Source organism: Thalia democratica, chromosome 6 (genome assembly GCF_965202585.1).
Source record: "Thalia democratica chromosome 6, ktThaDemo2.hap1.1, whole genome shotgun sequence".
NCBI lineage: Eukaryota > Metazoa > Chordata > Thaliacea > Salpida > Salpidae > Thalia > Thalia democratica.
The window spans coordinates 23,652,684-23,674,652 of NC_139170.1; positions in this window are offsets into that span (position 1 = coordinate 23,652,684).

Consider the following 21,969-nt stretch of genomic DNA (forward strand, 5'->3'; position numbering starts at 1 on the left):
TAGCTATAAGAATTATAACAAGATTATTATAGCCAAAAATCAAAATAACTCAAAAAATGTACGATAAACATAGTTTATTGTAAGTATTTCGTTTTAACTAGCCTATTTTGACGTCGAAAAAGTTTTAATACTTTAAAACTAATATTTTTAACCGAAGACAGTTATAAAATTACCTTTACAAAAGACTACAGAAATATTATAATCAAAAATTTAATAACTTAAATAATGAAGAATAAACAATGTTTATGGCAGGTATTTCGTTTTAAACAGACGATTTTGACGTCACAATGAGTTTTAATACTTAAAACTAATTTTCCTAACACAAGAGGTTTATTGAATTAGCTGTATGATATATAACAAGAATATTATAACTAAAAATCATAATAATTCAAATAATGTACAATAAATAAAGGTTTAATAAAAGTATTCTGTTTAAAAGAGCCTATTATAATGCCTATTGTACTTTTAATATGTTTAAAGTTCGACTAATAACCAATAACGTTTGTTTAATTAGCTATAAGAAATAAAACAAGATTATTAAAACTAAAAATCGAAATAACTAAAATTTTGTACTATAAACAAAGTTTATTGCAAATATTACGTCTTAAACAGCCGATTTTGACGTCAAAATGAGTTGTAATATTTTAAAACTAATTTTCTAACCGAAAAGGTTTATTTAATTAGCTGTATGTTATATTACAAGAATATTAATATCAAAAATTATAACAATTCAAAAAATGCATTAATAAAAAGGGTTATATACAATTATTTTGTATAAATTAGCCTATTATAATTCCTATTGTACTTTGAATATGTCTAAAGTTAGATTACTAATCAATTACGTTTATTTAAATAGCTAAAAGAAATATAACAAAAATATTATCACAAAAAATCAAAATAATTACAATAATAAACGATAAATAATTTTTACTGCAGTATTTCGTCTTAAACAGTCTATTTTGACGTTAGAAGAAGTTTCAATACCTTAAAACTAATATTTTTAACCGACGACAGTTATTAAATTACCTTTACGAAATATTACAAAAATATTATAACCAAAAATCGAAATAACTCAAATAATGTACGATAAACAATGTTTATTGCTAGTTTTTCGACTCTTAAACAGACAATAATGACGTCAAATGAAGTTTTAATTCTTTAAAACTAATACTTTTAACCGAGGACGTTAATGAATTACCTTTACGAAACATTACAAGAATATATTAACCAAAAATCTAAATAACTTGAATAATGTACAATAAAAAAAGTTTATTACAAGTATTTCGTCTTAAACAGCCGGTTTTGACGTTAAAATAAGTTTAAATACTTGAAAACTGATATTCATAACCGAAGATGTTTATTTAATTAGCTGTATGATATATTTCAAGTATAATAATACAAAATATTATAAAAATTTGAATAATGTGCGATCAAAAACGGTTTAATATAAGTATTTTTTTTTTTAACAGCCTATTATAATGCCTATTGTACTTATAATATGTTTAAAGTTAGATTACTAAACAATAACGTTTATTAAATTATTTTTAAGAAATTTACTAAGAATATTATAGCTAAAAATCGGAATAACTCAAGTAATGTACGATAAACATAGTTTATTGCAAGTATTTTGTCTTAAACAGCCTATTTAGACGTCAAAAGAAGTTTTAATACTTTAAAACAAATATTTTTAACCAAAGACTGTTATTTAATTATCTTTACGAAATACTACAGGAATATTATAATCAAAAATTTAATAAGTTAAATAATGAAGAAAAAACAATGTTTTTTGCAAGTATTTCGTATTAAACAGCCGATTTTGACGTCAAAATGAGATTTAATACTTCAACACTAATATTCCTAACCGACGAAGTTTATTTAATTAGCTGTATGATATATAACAAGAATATTATTACCAAAAATCATAATAATTCAAATTATGTACAATAAAAAAGGGTTTAATACAAGTATTTTGTTTATAACAGCCTATTATAATTCCTAATGAACTTTTAATATGTTTAAAGTTCGATTACTAACCAATAACAGTTATTAAATTAGCTGTAAGAAATAAAAAAAGTAAGTTATAACTAAAAATCAAAATAACTCAAGTAATGTACGATAAACTATGTTTATTGCGAGTATTTCGCCTTAAACAACCTATTTTGACGTCAAAAGAAGTTTTAATACTTTAAAACTAATATTTTTAACCGAAGACAGTGATCAAATTACCTTTACGAAAAACTACAGGAATATTATAACCAAATTTTTAAATAAGTCAAATAATATACGATAAACAATGTTTATTGCAAGTATTTCGTCTCTTAAACAGACAATAATGACGTCAAATAAAGTTTTAATTATATAAAACTAATATTTTTAACCGCAGAGGTTTATTAAATTACCTTTACTTAATATTTCAAGAATATTTTAACCAAAAATTTAATATCTCAAATATTAAAGAATAAACAATATATATTACAAGTATTTCGTCTTAAACAGCCGATTTTGACGTCAAAAAGACTTTTAATACTTTAAAACTAATATTCCTAACCGAAGAGGTTTATTTAATTAGCTGTTTGATATATTACGAGAATATTAATACCAAAAATCATTATAATTCAAATAATGTACAATAAAAAAGGGTTTTGATACAAGTATTTTGTTTAAAACAGCCTATTATAATACCTATTGTACTTTTAATATTTCTAAAGTTAGATTACAAACCAATAACGTTTATTTAATTAGCTATAAGAAATATAACAAAAAAATTATCACAAAAAATCAAAATAACTAAAATAATGTACGATAAATAATGTTTACTGCAGTATTTCGTTTTAAACAGCCTATTTTGACGTCAGAAGAACTTGTTTAATACTTTAAAACCAATATTTTTAACCGAAGAGGTTTATTATATTACCTTTACAAAATACTACAGGAATATTATAACAAAATATCGAAATAACTTAACTAATGTGCGGTAAACAATGTTTATTGCTAGTTTTTCGTCTCTTAAACAGACAATTATGACGTCAAATAAAGTTTTAATTATTTAAAACTAATATTATTAACCGAGGACGTTAATTGAATTACCTTTACGAAATATTACAAGAATATTTTAACCAAAAATCTAAATAACTTGAATAATGTACGATAAATAATGTTTATTACAAGTATTTTGTTATAAACAGCCGATTTTGACGTTAAAATAAGTTTTAATAGTTGAAAACTAATATTCCTAACTGAATATGTTTATTTAATTAGCTGTATGATATATTTCAAGTATATTAATACAAAAAATCATAATAATTCAAATAATGTTGGATCAAAAACGGTTTAATACATTTATTTTGTTTAAAACAGCCTATTATAATGCCTATTGTACTTTTAATATGTTTAAAGTTAGATTACTAACCAATAACGTTTATTAAATTATTTTTAAGAAATATAACAAGAATATTATAACTAAAAATCGTAATAACTCAAGTAATGTACGATAATTAATTTTTATTGAGAGTATTTCGTCTTAAACAGCTGATTATGACGTCAAACAAAGTTTTAATACTTTACAACTAATATTAACAACCATAGAGGTTTATTAAATTACCTTTACGTAATATTACAAGAATATTAAAACCAAAAATCAAAATAACTTAAATTATGTACCATAAACAATGTTTTTTGCAAGTATTTCGTCTTAAAAAGCCGATTTTGACGTCAAAAAGACTTTTAATACTTTAAATTTAATATTCTTAACCAAAGAAGTTTACTTAATTAGCTATATGATATATTACAAAAATATTAATACCAAAAATCATAATAAGTTAAATAATGTCCGATAAAAAAGGGTTTAATACAAGTATTTTGTTTAAAACAGCCTATTATAATTCTTATTGTACTTTTGATATGTCTAAAGTTAGATTACAAACCAATAACGATTATTTAATTAGCTATAAGAAATATAACAAAAAAATTATCACTAGAAATCAAAATAACTAAAATAATGTATGATAAATAATGTTTACTGCAGTATTTCGTCTTAAACAGCCGATTTTGACGTCAAAAGAAGTTTTAATACTTTAAAACTAATATTTTTAACCGAAGACAGTTATTAAATAACCTTTGAGAAACACTACAGGAATATAATAACCAAACACGAAATAACTCAAATAACGTACGATAAACAATGTTTATTGCAAGTATTTCGTCGCTTCAACAGACAATTTTGACGTCAAATGGAGTTTTAATTATATAAAACTAATATTTATAACCGAAGACGTTAATTGAATTACCTTTACGAAATATTCCAAGAATATTATAACCAAAAATTGAAATAATTCAAAAAATGTACGATAAACAATGTTTATTGCAAATATTTTGATTTAAACAGCCGATTTTGACGTCAAAAAGGAGTTTTAATACTTTTAAACTAATATTTCTAACCAAAGGGTTTACTAAATTACCTTATAAAATATTACAAGAATAATGTAACAAAAAATTAAAATAACTCAAGTAATGTACGATAAACAATGTTTATTGCAAGTATTTGTCTCTTAAACAGACAATTTTGACGTCAAATGGAGATTATTTATTTAAAACAAATATTTTAAACCGAAAATGTTAATTGAATTACCTTCAAAATTTAAATAGATTATTGTAACGAAAATCGAATAAACTCAAATAATGTTAGATAAATAATGTTTATTGCAAGTAGTTTGTGATAAACAGCCGATTTTGACGTTAAAATAAGTTTTAATACTTGATGCTAATATTCTTAACCGAATATGTTTATTTAATTAGCTGTATGATATATTTTAAGTATATTAATACAAAAAATCATAATAATTCAAAAAATTTGCGATCAAAAACGGTTTAAAAAAAGTATTTTGTTAAAAACAGCCTACTATAATGCCTCTTGTACTTATAATATGTTTAAAGTTAGATTACTAACCAATAACGTTTATTAAATTATTTTTAAGAAATATAACAAGAATATTATAACTAGAAATCGAAATAACTTAAGTAATGTATGATAAACAATTTTTATTGAGAGTATTTCGTCTTAAACAGCTGATGTTGACGTGAAACGAAGTTTTATTACTTTACAACCAATATTTTTAATCGAAGAAGTTTTATAAATTACCCTTAGGTAATATTACAAGAATATTATAACCAAAAATGAAAACAACTTAAATTATGTACGATAAACAATGTTTTTTGCAAGTATTTCGTCTTAAACAGCCGATTTTGACACCAAAGTGAGATTTAATACTTTAAGACTAATATTCCTTACCGAAGAGGTTTATTTAATTAGCTGTATGATATATAACAAAAAAAATTATCGCAAAAAATCTAAATAATTACAATAATAAACGATAAATAATGTTTACTACAGTATTTCGTCTTAAACAGCCTATTTTGACGTAAAAAGAAGTTTTAATTATTTAAAACTAATATTTTAAACCGAGGACGTTAATTGAATTACCTTTACGAAATATTACAGGAATATTATAACCAAAAATCGAAATAACTTTAATAATGCACGATAAACAATGTTTATTACAAGTGTTTCGTCTTAAACAGCCGATTTGACGTTGAAATGAGTTTTAATACTTTAAATTTAATATTCCTAACAAAAGATGCTTAATTTATTAGCTATATGATATATTTTAAGTATATTAATACACAAAATCATAATAATTAAATTAATATACGATAAAAAACAGTTTGATACAAGTATTTTGTTTAAAACAGCCTATTATAATGCCTATTGTACTTTTAGTATGTTTAAAGTTAGATTACTAACCAATAACGTTTTTTCAATTATTTTTAAGAAATATAACAAGATAGTTATAACTAAAAATCGAAATAACTCAAGTAATATACGATAAACAATGTTTATTACGAGTATTTCGTCTTAAACAGCCGATTTCGACGTCAAAAGAAGTTTTAATATTTTAAAACTAATATTTTTAAGCGAAGTGGTTTAATGAATTACCTTTTTGAAATATTACAAGAATATTAATACCAAAAATCGAAATAACTCAAATAATGTACGCTAAACAATGTTTATTGCAAGTATTTCGTCTTAAACAGCCGATTTTGACGTCAAAAGGAGTTTTAGTACTTTAAAACTGAAATTTTAACCGAAGAGGTTTATATAATTACCTATATGATATATTACAATAATATTATAACCTTAAGTCAAAATAACTCAAATAATGTACAATAAAAAAGTGTTTAATACAAGTATTTTGTTTAAAACAGCCTATTTTAATGCCTATTGTACATATAGTATGTTTAAAGTTCGATTACTAACCAATAACAATTATTAAATTAGCTGTAAGAAATATAACATGAATGTTATAACAAAAAGTCGAAATAACTCAAATAATGTACGATAAACAATGTTTATTGCAAATATTTCGTCTTTAAACGCCGATTTTGACGTCAAAAGGAGTTTTAATACTTTAAAACTAATATTTTTAACCGGAGAGGTTTATTGTATTAAATTTTTCGATTTATTACATGAATATTATAACAAAAAACCAAAATTTACTTAAATTATGTACAATAAACAATGTTTTCTGCAAGTATTTCATCTTAAACAGCCGATTTTGACGTCAAAATGAGTTTTAATACTTTAAAACTAATATTTTTAACCGATGAGGTTTATTAAAAAGCCTTTACGAAATATTACAAGAATATTATAACAAAAAATCAAAAATACTCAAATAATGCACGATGAACAAAGTTTTTTGCATGTATTTCGTCTTAAACAGCCGATTTTGACGTCTAAAGTAGTTTTAATACATTGAAACAATTATTTCTAACTGAAGAGGTTTATATAATTAGCAGTAAGATATATTAGAAGAATATCAATACCAAAAATCATAATAATTCAAATAATATACGATAAAAAAGGGTTTAATACAAGTATTTTGCTTAAAACAGTATATTATAATGCCTATTGTACCTTTAATATGTTTAAAGTTAGATTACTAACCAATAACGTTTATTAAAAAAGCTGTAAGAATAATAACTAGAATAAGCTATCGAAAATACGAAATAACTCAAATAATGTACGATAAATAAAGTTTATTCCAAAGATTTATTCTTAAACAGCCGATTTTGACGTCAAAAGGAGTTCTAATACTTTAAATTTAATATTCCTAACAAAAGAAGTTTATTGAATTACCTATATGATATTTTACAAGAAAATAAACACTAAACATCATAATAACTCAAATAATGTACGATAAAAAAGGGTTTTATACAAGTATTTTTTTTTTAAACAGCCTATTACAATATCTATTGTACTTTTAATATGATTAAAGTTCGATTACTAACCAATAACGTTTATTAAAAAAGCTGTAAGAAATATAACAAGAATATTATAGCTAAAAATGAAAATAACTTAAATAATGTACGATAAAAAATGTTTATTGCAAGTATTTCGACTTAAACAGCCGATTTTGAAGTTAAAAGAATTTTTAATACTTTAAAACTAATATTTTTATCCGAAGAGATTTATTAAACTACCTTTACGATATATTACATGAATATTATAACAAAAATGCGAAATTAACTTAAATTATGTACGATAAACTATGTTTTTTGCAAGTATTTCGTCTAAAACAGCTGATTTTGATGTCTAAAGTAGTTTTAATACAATCAAACAATTATTTCTAACCAATGAGGTTTATTTAATTAACTGTATGATATATTACAGGAATATTAAATCCAAAAATCATAATGATTCAAATAATGTACAATAAAAAAGGGTTTAATACAAGTATTTTGTTTAAAACAGCCTATTATAATGCCTTTTAAATGTTTAATATATTTAAAATTAGATTACTAAGCAATAACGTTAATTAAATAAGCTATAAGAAATAGAACGAAAATATTATAAGAAAAAATCGAAAAAACTAAAATAATGTAAGATAAATAATGTTTATTGCAAGTATTTCGTCTTAAACAGCCGATTTTGACGTCAAAAGAAGTTTTATTACTTTAAAACTAATATTTTTAACCGAAGTCAGTTATTAAATTACCTTTACGAAATATTACAAGAATATTATAATTTAAAATGGAAATAACTCAAATAATGTAGGATAAACAATGTTTATTGTAAGTATTTTGTCATAAAGAATTGATTTTGACGTCAAAATGAGTTTTAATACTTTAAAACTAGTATTTCTAACCGAAGAGGTTTATTTAATTAACTGTATGATCTATTACAAGAATATCAATACCAAAAATCATAATAATTCAAATAATATACTATAAAATTTAGTTAATACAAATATTTTGTTCAAAACAGCCTATTTAATGCCTATTGTACCTTTTATATGTTTAAAGTTAGATTAATAACCAATAACGTTTATTAAATTAGCTGTAAAAAATATAACAAGAATAATATATCCAAAATACGGAATAACTCAAATAATGTACGATAAATAAAGTTTATTCCAACTATTTCGTCTTTAACAGCCGATTTTGACGTCAAAAGGAGTTCTAATACTTTAAATATAATATTTCTAACCAAAGAAGTTTATTGATTTACCTATATGATATATCACAAGAATATTAACACCAAACATCATAATAACTCAAATAATGTACGATAAAAAAGGGTTTAATACAAGTATTTTTTTTTAAACAGCCTATTAGAATATCTATTGTACTTTTAATATGTTTAAAGTTCGATTACTAACCAATAACGTTTATTAAAATAGCTATAAGAATTATAACAAGATTATTATAGCCAAAAATCACAATAACTCAAAAAATGTACGATAAACATAGTTTATTGTAAGTATTTCGTTTTAACTAGCCTATTTTGACGTCGAAAAAGTTTTAATACTTTAAAACTAATATTTTTAACCGAAGACAGTTATAAAATTACCTTTACAAAATACTACAGAAATATTATAATCAAAAATTTAATAACTTAAATAATGAAGAATAAACAATGTTTATGGCAGGTATTTCGTTTTAAACAGACGATTTTGACGTCACAATGAGTTTTAATACTTAAAACTAATTTTCCTAACAGTAGAGGTTTATTGAATTAGCTGTATGATATATAACAAGAATATTATAACTAAAAATCATAATAATTCAAATAATGTACAATAAATAAAGGTTTAATAAAAGTATTCTGTTTAAAAGAGCCTATTATAATGCCTATTGTACTTTTAATATGTTAAAGTTCGACTAATAACAAATAACGTTTGTTTAATTACCTATAAGAAATAAAACAAGATTATTAAAACTAAAAATCGAAATAACTAAAATTTTGTACTATAAACAAAGTTTATTGCAAATATTACGTCTTAAACAGCCGATTTTGACGTCAAAATGAGTTGTAATATTTTAAAACTAATTTTCTAACCGAAAAGGTTTATTTAATTAGCTGTATGTTATATTACAAGAATATTAATATCAAAAATTATAACAATTCAAAAAATGCATTAATAAAAAGGGTTATATACAATTATTTTGTATAAATTAGCCTATTATAATTCCTATTGTACTTTGAATATGTCTAAAGTTAGATTACTAATCAATTACGTTTATTTAAATAGCTAAAAGAAATATAACAAAAATATTATCACAAAAAATCAAAATAATTACAATAATAAACGATAAATAATTTTTACTGCAGTATTTCGTCTTAAACAGTCTATTTTGACGTTAAAAGAAGTTTCAATACCTTAAAACTAATATTTTTAACCGACGACAGTTATTAAATTACCTTTACGAAATATTACAAAAATATTATAACCAAAAATCGAAATAACTCAAATAATGTACGATAAACAATGTTTATTGCTAGTTTTTTGACTCTTAAACAGACAATAATGACGTCAAATGAAGTTTTAATTCTTTAAAACTAATACTTTTAACCGAGGACGTTAATGAATTACCTTCACGAAACATTACAAGAATATATTAACCAAAAATCTAAATAACTTGAATAATGTACAATAAATAAAGTTTATTACAAGTATTTCGTCTTAAACAGCCGGTTTTGACGTTAAAATAAGTTTAAATACTTGAAAACTGATATTCATAACCGAAGATGTTTATTTAATTAGCTGTATGATATATTTCAAGTATAATAATACAAAATATTATAAAAATTTGAATAATGTGAGATCAAAAACGGTTTAATATAAGTATTTTTTTTTTTTAACAGCCTATTATAATGCCTATTGTACTTATAATATGTTTAAAGTTAGATTACTAAACAATAACGTTTATTAAATTATTTTTAAGAAATTTAATAAGAATATTATAGCTAAAAATCGGAATAACTCAAGTAATGTACGATAAACATAGTTTATTGCAAGTATTTTGTCTTAAACAGCCTATTTAGACGTCAAAAGAAGTTTTAATACTTTAAAAAAAATATTTTTAACCAAAGACTGTTATTTAATTATCTTTACGAAATACTACAGGAATATTATAATCAAAAATTTAATAAGTTAAATAATGAAGAAAAAACAATGTTTTTTGCAAGTATTTCGTCTTAAACAGCCGATTTTACGTCAAAATGAGATTTAATACTTTAAAACTAATATTCCTAACCGACGAGGTTTATTTAATTAGCTGTATGATATATAACAAGAATATTATTACCAAAAATCATAATAATTCAAATAATGTACAATAAAAAAGGGTTTAATACAAGTATTTTGTTTAATACAGCCTATTATAATTCCTAATGAACTTTTAATATGTTTAAAGTTCGATTACTAACCAATAACAGTTATTAAATTAGCTGTAAGAAATAAAAAAAGTAAGTTATAACTAAAAATCAAAATAACTCAAGTAATGTACGATAAACTATGTTAATTGCGAGTATTTCGCCTTAAACAACCTATTTTGACGTCAAAAGAAGTTTTAATACTTTAAAACTAATATTTTTAACCGAAAACAGTAATCAAATTACCTTTACGAAAAACTACAGGAATATTATAACCAAATTTTTAAATAAGTCAAATAATATACGATAAACAATGTTTATTGCAAGTATTTCGTCTCTTAAACAGACAATAATGACGTCAAAAAAAGTTTTAATTATATAAAACTAATATTTTTAACCGCAGAGGTTTATTAAATTACCTTTACTTTATATTTCAAGAATATTTTAACCAAAAATTTAATATCTCAAATAATAAAGAATAAACAATATATATTACAAGTATTTCGTCTTAAACAGCCGATTTTGACGTCAAAAAGACTTTTAATACTTTAAAACTAATATTCCTAACGGAAGAGGTTTATTTAATTAGCTGTTTGATATATTACGAGAATATTAATACCAAAAATCATTATAATTTAAATAATGTACAATAAAAAAGGGTTTTGATACAAGTATTTTGTTTAAAACAGCCTATTATAATTCCTATTGTACTTTTAATATTTCTAAAGTTAGATTACAAACCAATAACGTTTATTTAATTAGCTATAAGAAATATAACAAAAAAATTATCACAAAAAATCAAAATAACTAAAATAATGTACGATAAATAATGTTTACTGCAGTATTTCGTTTTAAACAGCCTATTTTGACGTCAGAAGAACTTTTAATACTTTAAAACCAATATTTTTAACCGAAGAGGTTTATTATATTACCTTTACAAAATACTACAGGAATATTATAACAAAATATCGAAATAACTTAACTAATGTGCGGTAAACAATGTTTATTGCTAGTTTTTCGTCTCTTAAACAGACAATTATGACGTCAAATAAAGTTTTAATTCTTTAAAACTAATATTATTAACCGAGGACGTTAATTGAATTACCTTTACGAAATATTACAAGAATATTTTAACCAAAAATCTAAATAACTTGAATAATGTACAATAAATAATGTTTATTACAAGTATTTTGTTATAAACAGCCGATTTTGACGTTAAAATAAGTTTTAATAGTTGAAAACTAATATTCCTAACCGAATATGTTTATTTAATTAGCTGTATGATATATTTCAAGTATATTAATACAAAAAATCATAATAATTCAAATAATGTTGGATCAAAAACGGTTTAATACATGTATTTTGTTTAAAACAGCCTATTATAATGCCTATTGTACTTTTAATATGTTTAAAGTTAGATTACTAACCAATAACGTTTATTAAATTATTTTTAAGAAATATAACAAGAATATTATAACTAAAAATCGTAATAACTCAAGTAATGTACGATAATTAATTTTTATTGAGAGTATTTCGTCTTAAACAGCTGATTATGACGTCAAACGAAGTTTTAATACTTTACAACTAATATTAATAACCAAAGAGGTTTATTAAATTACCTTTACGTAATATTACAAGAATATTAAAACCAAAAATCAAAATAACTTAAATTATGTACGATAAACAATGTTTTTTGCAAGTATTTCGTCTTAAAAAGCCGATTTTGACGTCAAAAAGACTTTTAATACTTTAAATTTAATATTCTTAACCAAAGAAGTTTACTTAATTAGCTATATGATATATTACAAAAATATTAATACCAAAAATCATAATAAGTTAAATAATGTCCGATAAAAAAGGGTTTAATACAAGTATTTTGTTTAAAACAGCCTATTATAATTCTTATTGTACTTTTGATATGTCTAAAGTTAGATTACAAACCAATAACGATTATTTAATTAGCTATAAGAAATATAACAAAAAAATTATCACTAGAAATCAAAATAACTAAAATAATGTATGATAAATAATGTTTACTGCAGTATTTCGTCTTAAACAGCCGATTTTGACGTCAAAAGAAGTTTTAATACTTTAAAACTAATATTTTTAACCGAAGACAGTTATTAAATAACCTTTGAGAAACACTACAGGAATATTATAACCAAACACGAAATAACTTAAATAACGTACGATAAACAATGTTTATTGCAAGTATTTTGTTGCTTCAACAGACAATTATGACGTCAAATGGAGTTTTAATTATATAAAACTAATATTTATAACCGAAGACGTTAATTGAATTACCTTTACGAAATATTTCAAGAATATTATAACCAAAAATTGAAATAACTCAAAAAATGTACGATAAACAATGTTTATTGCAAATATTTTGTTTTAAATAGCCGATTTTGACGTCAAAAAGGAGTTTTAATACTTTTAAACTAATATTTCTAACCAAAGGGTTTATTAAATTACCTTATAAAATATTACGAGAATAATGTAACAAAAAATTAAAATAACTCAAGTAATGTACGATAAACAATGTTTATTGCAAGTATTTGTCTCTTAAACAGACAATTTTGACGTCAAATGGAGATTAATTATTTAAAACAAATATTTTAAACCGAAAATGTTAATTGAATTATCTTCAAAATTTAAATAGATTATTGTAACGAAAATCGAATAAACTCAAATAATGTTAGATAAATAATGTTTATTGCAAGTAGTTTGTGATAAACAGCCGATTTTGACGTTAAAATAAGTTTTAATACTTGATGCTAATATTCTTAACCAAATATGATTATTTAATTAGCTGTATGATATATTTTAAGTATATTAATACGAAAAATCATAATAATTCAAAAAATTTGCGATCAAAAACGGTTTAAAAAAAGTATTTTGTTAAAAACAGCCTATTATAATGCCTCTTGTACTTATAATATGTTTAAAGTTAGATTACTAACCAATAACGTTTATTAAATTATTTTTAAGAAATATAACAAGAATATTATAACTAGAAATCGAAATAACTCAAGTAATGTACGATAAACAATTTTTATTGACAGTATTTCGTCTTAAACAGCTGATTTTGACGTGAAACGAAGTTTTATTACTTTACAACCAATATTTTTAATCGAAGAAGTTTTATAAATTACCCTTAGGTAATATTACAAGAATATTATAACCAAAAATGAAAACAACTTAAATTATGTACGATAAACAATGTTTTTTGCAAGTATTTCGTCTTAAACAGCCGATTTTGACGCCAAAGTGAGATTTAATACTTTAAGACTAATATTCCTTACCGAAGAGGTTTATTTAATTAGCTGTATGATATATAACAAAAAAAGTTATCACAAAAAATCTAAATAATTACAATAATAAACGATAAATAATGTTTACTACAGTATTTCGTCTTAAACAGCCTATTTTGACGTAAAAAGAAGTTTTAATTATTTAAAACTAATATTTTAAACCGAGGACGTTAATTGAATTACCTTTACGAAATATTACAGGAATATTATAACCAAAAATCGAAATAACTTTAATAATGCACGATAAACAATGTTTATTACAAGTGTTTCGTCTTAAACAGCCGATTTGACGTTGAAATGAGTTTTAATACTTTAAATTTAATATTCCTAACAAAAGATGCTTAATTAATTAGCTATATGATATATTTTAAGTATATTAATACACAAAATCATAATAATTAAATTAATATACGATAAAAAACGGTTTGATACAAGTATTTTGTTTAAAACAGCCTATTATAATGCCTATTGTACTTTTAGTATGTTTAAAGTTAGATTACTAACCAATAACGTTTTTTCAATTATTTTTAAGAAATATAACAAGATAGTTATAACTAAAAATCGAAATAACTCAAGTAATATACGATAAACAATGTTTATTACGAGTATTTCGTCTTAAACAGCCGATTTCGACGTCAAAAGAAGTTTTAATATTTTAAAACTAATATTTTTAAGCGAAGTGGTTTAATGAATTACCTTTTTGAAATATTACAAGAATATTAATACCAAAAATCGAAATAACTCAAATAATGTACGCTAAACAATGTTTATTGCAAGTATTTCGTCTTAAACAGCCGATTTTGACGTCAAAAGGAGTTTTAGTACTTTAAAACTGAAATTTTAACCGAAGAGGTTTATATAATTACCTATATGATATATTACAATAATATTATAACCTTAAGTCAAAATAACTCAAATAATGTACAATAAAAAAGTGTTTAATACAAGTATTTTGTTTAAAACAGCCTATTTTAATGCCTATTGTACATATAGTATGTTTAAAGTTCGATTACTAACCAATAACAATTATTAAATTAGCTGTAAGAAATATAACATGAATGTTATAACAAAAAATCGAAATAACTCAAATAATGTACGATAAACAATGTTTATTGCAAATATTTCGTCATTAACAGCCGATTTTGACGTCAAAAGGAGTTTTAATACTTTAAAACTAATATTTTTAACCGGAGAGGTTTATTGTATTAAATTTTTCGATTTATTACAAGAATATTATAACAAAAAACCAAAATTTACTTAAATTATGTACAATAAACAATGTTTTCTGCAAGTATTTCATCTTAAACAGCCGATTTTGACGTCAAAATGAGTTTTAATACTTTAAAACTAATATTTTTAACCGATGAGGTTTATTAAAAAGCCTTTACGAAATATTACAAGAATATTATAACAAAAAATCAAAAATACTCAAATAATGCACGATGAACAAAGTTTTTTGCATGTATTTCGTCTTAAACAGCCGATTTTGACGTCTAAAGTAGTTTTTATACATTGAAACAATTATTTCTAACTGAAGAGGTTTATATAATTAGCAGTAAGATATATTACAAGAATATCAATACCAAAAATCATAATAATTCAAATAATGTACGATAAAAAAGGGTTTAATACAAGTATTTTGCTTAAAACAGTATATTATAATGCCTATTGTACCTTTAATATGTTTAAAGTTAGATTACTAACCAATAACGTTTATTAAAAAAGCTGTAAGAAAAATAACTAGAATAAGCTATCGAAAATACGAAATAACTCAAATAATGTACGATAAACAAAGTTTATTACAAGTATTTCGTCTTAAACAGCCATATTTAACGTCCAAAGGAGTTTTAATAATTTTAAATTAAAATTCCTAACAAAAAAAAATTATTGAATCACCTATATGATAAATTATAAGAATATTAATACCAAAAATAATAATAACTCAAATAATGTACGATAAAAAAGATTTTACTACAAGTATTTTGTTTATAACAGCCTATTATAACGCCTATTGTACTTTTAATATGTTTAAAGTTCGATTACTAACCAATAACGTTTATTTGATTATTTTTAAGAAATATAACAAGATAGTTATAACTATAAATCGAAATAACTCAAGTAATGTACGATTAACAATGTTTATTGCGAGTATTTCGCCTTAAACAGCCTATTTTGACGTCAAAAGAAGTTTTAACACTTTAAAACTAATATTTTTAACCGAAAACAGTTATTAAATTACCATTACGAAAAACTACAGTAATATTATAACCAAAAATCATAATAAGTCAAATAATATACGATAAACAATGTTTATTGCAAGTATCTCGTCTCTTAAACAGACAATAATGACATCAAATAGAGTTTTAATTATATAAAACTAATATTTTTTACCACAGAGGTTTATTAAATTACCTTTGCTTAATATTACAAGAATATTTTAACCAAAAGTTTAATAACTCAAATAATAAAGGATAAACAATATTTATTAACAGTATTTCGTCTTAAAAAGCCGATTTTGACGTCAAAAAGACTTTTAATACTTTAAAACTAATATTCCTAACCGAAGAGGTTTATTTAATTAGCTGTATGATATATTACAAGAATATTATATCCAAAAATTATAATTATTCAAATAATGTACAATAAAAAAGGGTTTTGATACAAGTATTTTGTTTAAAACAGCCTATTATAATTCCTATTGTACTTTTAATATGTCTAAAATTAGATTACAAACCAATAACGTTTATTCAATTAGCTATAATAAATATAACAAAAAAATTATCACAAAAAATCAAAATAACTAAAATAATGTACGATTAATAATGTTTACTGCAGTATTTCGTCTTAAACAGCCTATTTTGACGTCAGAAAAACTTTTAATACTTTAAAACCAATATTTTTAACCGAAGAGGTTTATTATATTACCTTTACAAAATACTACAGGAATATTATAACAAAATGTCGAAATAACTTAACTAATGTACGATAAACAATGTTTATTGCTAGTTTTTCGTCTCTTAAACAGACAATTATGACCTCAAATAAAGTTTTGATTATTTAAAACTAATTTTATTAACCGAAGACGTTAATTGAAATACCTTTACGAAATATTACAAGAATATTTTAACCAAAAATCTAAATAACTTGAATAATGTACGATAAATAATGTTTATTACAAGTATTTTGTTATAAACAGCCGATTTTGACGTTAAAATAAGTTTTTATACTTGAAACCTAATATTCCTAACCGAAGATGTTTATTTAATTAGCTGTATGATATATTTTAAGTATATTAATACAAAAAAGTCATAATAATTCAAATAATGTGCGATCAAAAACCGTTTAATACAAGTATTTTGTTTAAAACAGCCTTTTAAAATGCCTATTGTACTTTTAATACGTTTAAAGTTCGATTAATAACCAAAAACAGTTATTAAATTAGCTGTAAGAAATATAACAAGAATATTATAACCAAAAATTGAAATAACTCAAATAATGTACGATAAACAACGTTTTCTGCGAGTATTTCGTCTTAAACAGCCGATTTTGACGTCAAAAGAAGTTTTAATACTTTAAAACTAATATTTTTAACCGAAGACAGTTTCTAAATTACCTTTACGAAATACTACAGGAATATTATAACCAAACACGAAATAACTCAAATAACGTACGATAGACAATGATTATTGCAAGTATTTCGTCGCTTCAACAGACAATAATGACGTCAAATGGAGTTTTAATTATATAAAACTAATATTTATAACCAAAGACGTTAATTGAATGACCTTTACGAAATATTCCAAGAATATTATAACCAAAAATCTAAATAACTTGAATAATGTACGATAAATAATGTATATTACAAGTAGTTTGTTATAAACAGCCGATTTTGACTTTAAAATATGTTTTAATACTTGAAACCTAATATTCCTAACCGAATATGTTTATTTAATTAGCTGTATGATATATTTTAAGTATATTAATACAAAAAATCATAATAATTCAAATAATGTGCGATCAAAAACGGTTTATGAAAGTATTTTGTTAAAAACAGCCTATTATAATGCCTGTTGTACTTATAATATATTTAAAGTTAGATTACTAACCAATAACGTTTATTAAATTATTTTTAAGAAATATAACAAGAATATTATAACCTAAAATCGAAATAACTCAAGTAATGTACGATAAACAATTTTTATTGAGATTATTTTGTCTTAAACAGCTGATTTTGACGTGAAACGAAGTTTTAATACTTTACAACTAATATTTTTAATCAAAGCAGTTTTATAAATTACCCTTAGGTAATATTACAAGAATATTATAACAAAAAATGAAAACAACCTAAATTATGTACGATAAACAATGTTTTTTGCAAGTATTTCGTCTTAAACAGCCGATTTTGACGTCAAAGTGAGATTTAATACTTTAAGACTAATATTTTTTACCGAAGAGCTTTATTTAATTAGCTGTATGATATATAAAAAAATTATTATTACCAAAATTCATAATAATTCAAATAATGTACAATAAAAAAGAGTTTAATACAAGTATTTTGTTTAAAACAGCATATTATAATTCCTAATGAACTTTTAATATGTTTAGAGTTTGATTACAAACCAATAACGTTTATTTAATTAGCTATAAGAAATATAACAAAAAAATTATCACAAAAAATTTAAATAACTACAATAATAAACGATAAATAATGTTTACTTCAGTATTTCGTCTTAAACAGCCTATTTTGACGTAAAAGGAGTTTTAATTATTTAAAACTAATATTTTAAACCGAGGACGTTAATTAAATTACCTTTACGAAATATTACAAGAATATTATAACAAAAATCGAAATAACTTTAATAATGCACGATTAACAATGTTTATTACAAGTGTTTCGTCTTAAACAGCCGATTTGGCGTTGAAATGAGTTTTAATACTTTAAATTTATTATTCCTAACCAAAGATGCTTATTTAATTAGCTATATGATATATTTTAAGTATATTAATACACAAAATCATAATAATTAAATTAATGTACGATAAAAAACGGTTTGATACAAGTATTTTGTTTAAAACAGCCTATTATAATGCCTATTGTACTTTAAGTATGTTTAAAGTTAGATTACTAACCAATAACGTTTTTTCAATTATTTTTAAGAAATATAACAAGATAGTTATAGCTAAAAATCGAAATAACTCAAGTAATATACGATAAACAATGTTTATTGCGAGTATTTCGTCTTAAACAGCCGATTTTGACGTCAAAAGAAGTTTTAATATTTTAAAACTTACATTTTAACCGAAGAGCTTTATATAATAACCTGTATGATATATTACAATAATATTATAACCTTAAGTCAAAATAACTCAAATAATGTACAATAAAAAAGTCTTTAATACAAGTATTTAGTTTAAAACAGCCTATTTTAATGCCTATTGTACTTATAATATTATATATTAAGTTATATAATATGTTTAAAGTTCGATTACTAACCAATAACATTTATTAAATTAGATGTAAGAAATATAACATGAATATTATAACAAAAAATCGAAATAACTCAAATAATGTACGATAAACAATGTTTATTGCAAGTATTTCGTCTTAAACAGCCGATTTTGACGTCAAAAGGAGTTTTAATACTTTAAAACTAATATTTTTAACCGGAGAGGTTTATTGTATTAAATTTTTTGATTTATTACAAGAATATTATAACAAAAAACCAAAATTTGCTTAAATTATGTACGATAAACAATGTTTTCTGCAAGTATTTCATCTTAAACAGCCGATTTTGACGTCAAAATGAGTTTTAATACTTTAAAACTAATATTTTTAACCGATGAGGTTTATTAAAAAGCCTTTACGAAATATAACAAGAATATTATAACCAAAAATAAAAATTACTCAAATAATGCACGATGAACAATGTTTTTTGCATGTATTTCGTCTTAAACAGCCGATTTTGTCGTCTAAAGTAGTTTTAATACATTGAAACAATTATTTCTAACTGAAGAGGTTTATATAATTAGCAGTAAGATATATTACAAGAATATCAATACCAAAAATCATAATAATTCAAATAATGTACGATAAAAAAGGGTTTAATACAAGTATTTTGCTTAAAACAGTATATTATAATGCCTATTATACCTTTGATATGTTTAAAGTTAGATTATTTCCAATAACGTTTATTAAAAAAGCTGTAATAAATATAACTAGAATAATCTATCCAAAATACGAAATAACTCAAATAATGTACGATAAACAAAGTTTATTGCAAGTATTTCGTCTTAAACAGCCGAATTTAACGTCCAAAGGAGTTTTGATAATTTAAAATTAATATTCCTAACAAAAAAAATTTATTGAATCACCTATATGATATATTACAAGAATATTAATACCAAAAATAATAATAACTCAAATAATGTACGATAAAAAAGATTTTACTACAAGTATTTTGTTTATAACAGCCTATTATAACGCCTATTGTACTTTTAATACGTTTAAAGTTTGATTACTAACCAATAACGTTTATTAAATTATTTTTAAGAAATATAACAAGATAGTTATAACTATGAATCGAAATAACTCAAGTAATGTACGATTAACAATGTTTATTGCGAGTATTTCGCCTTAAACAGCATATTTTGACGTCAAAAGAAGTTTTAACACTTTAAAACTAATATTTTTAACCGAAGACAGTTATTAAATTACCATTACGAAAAACTACAGTAATATTATAACCAAATACTAAAATAAGTCAAATAATATACGATAAACAATGTTTATTGCAAGTATCTCGTCTCTTAAACAGTCAATAATGACATCAAATAGAGTTTTAATTATATAAAACTAATATTTTTTACCGCAGAGGTTTATTAAATTACCTTTACTTAATATTACAAGAATATTTAAACCAAAAATTTAATAACTCAAATAATAAAGGATAAACAATATTTATTACCAGTATTTCGTCTTAAAAAGCCGATTTTGACGTCAAAATCGTCTTAAAAAGCCGATATTTACGTCAAAAAGACTTTTAATACTTTAAAACTAATATTCCTAACCGAAGAGGTTTATTTAATCAGCTGTATGATATATTACAAGAATATTAATACCAAAATTAATAATAATTCAAATAGTGTACAATAAAAAGGGTTTAATACAAGTATTTTGTTTAAAACAGCCTATTATTATTCCTAATGAACTTTTAATATGTTTAAAGTTTGATTACAAACCAATAACGTTTATTTAATTAGCTATAAGAAATATAACAAAAAAAATTTCACAAAAAATCTAAATAACTACAATAACAAACGATAAATAATGTTTACTACAGTATTTCGTCTTTAACAGCCTATTTTGACGTAAAAAGAAGTTTTAATTATTAAAAACTAATATTTTAAACCGAGGACGTTAATTGAATTACCTTTACGAAATATTACAAGAAAAATATAACCAAAAATCGAAATAACTTTAATAATGCACGATAAACAATGTTTATTACAAGTGTTTCGTTTTAAACAGCCGATTTGACGTTGAAATGAGTTTTAATACTTTAAATTTAATATTCCTAACCAAAGATGCTTATTTTATTAGCTATATGATATATTTTAAGTATATTAATACACAAAATCATAATAATTAAATTAATGTACGATAAAAAACCGTTTGATACAAGTATTTTGTTTAAAACAGCCTATTATAATGCCTATAGTACTTTAAGTATGTTTAAAGTTAAATTACTAACCAATAACGTTTTTTCAATTATTTTTAAGAAATATAACAAGATAGTTATAGCTAAAAAACGAAATAACTCAAGTAATATACGATAAACAATGTTTATTGCGAGTATTTCGCCTTAAACAACCTATTTTGAAGTCAAAAGAAGTTTTAATACTTTAAAACTAATATTTTTAACCGAAGACAGTAATTAAATTACC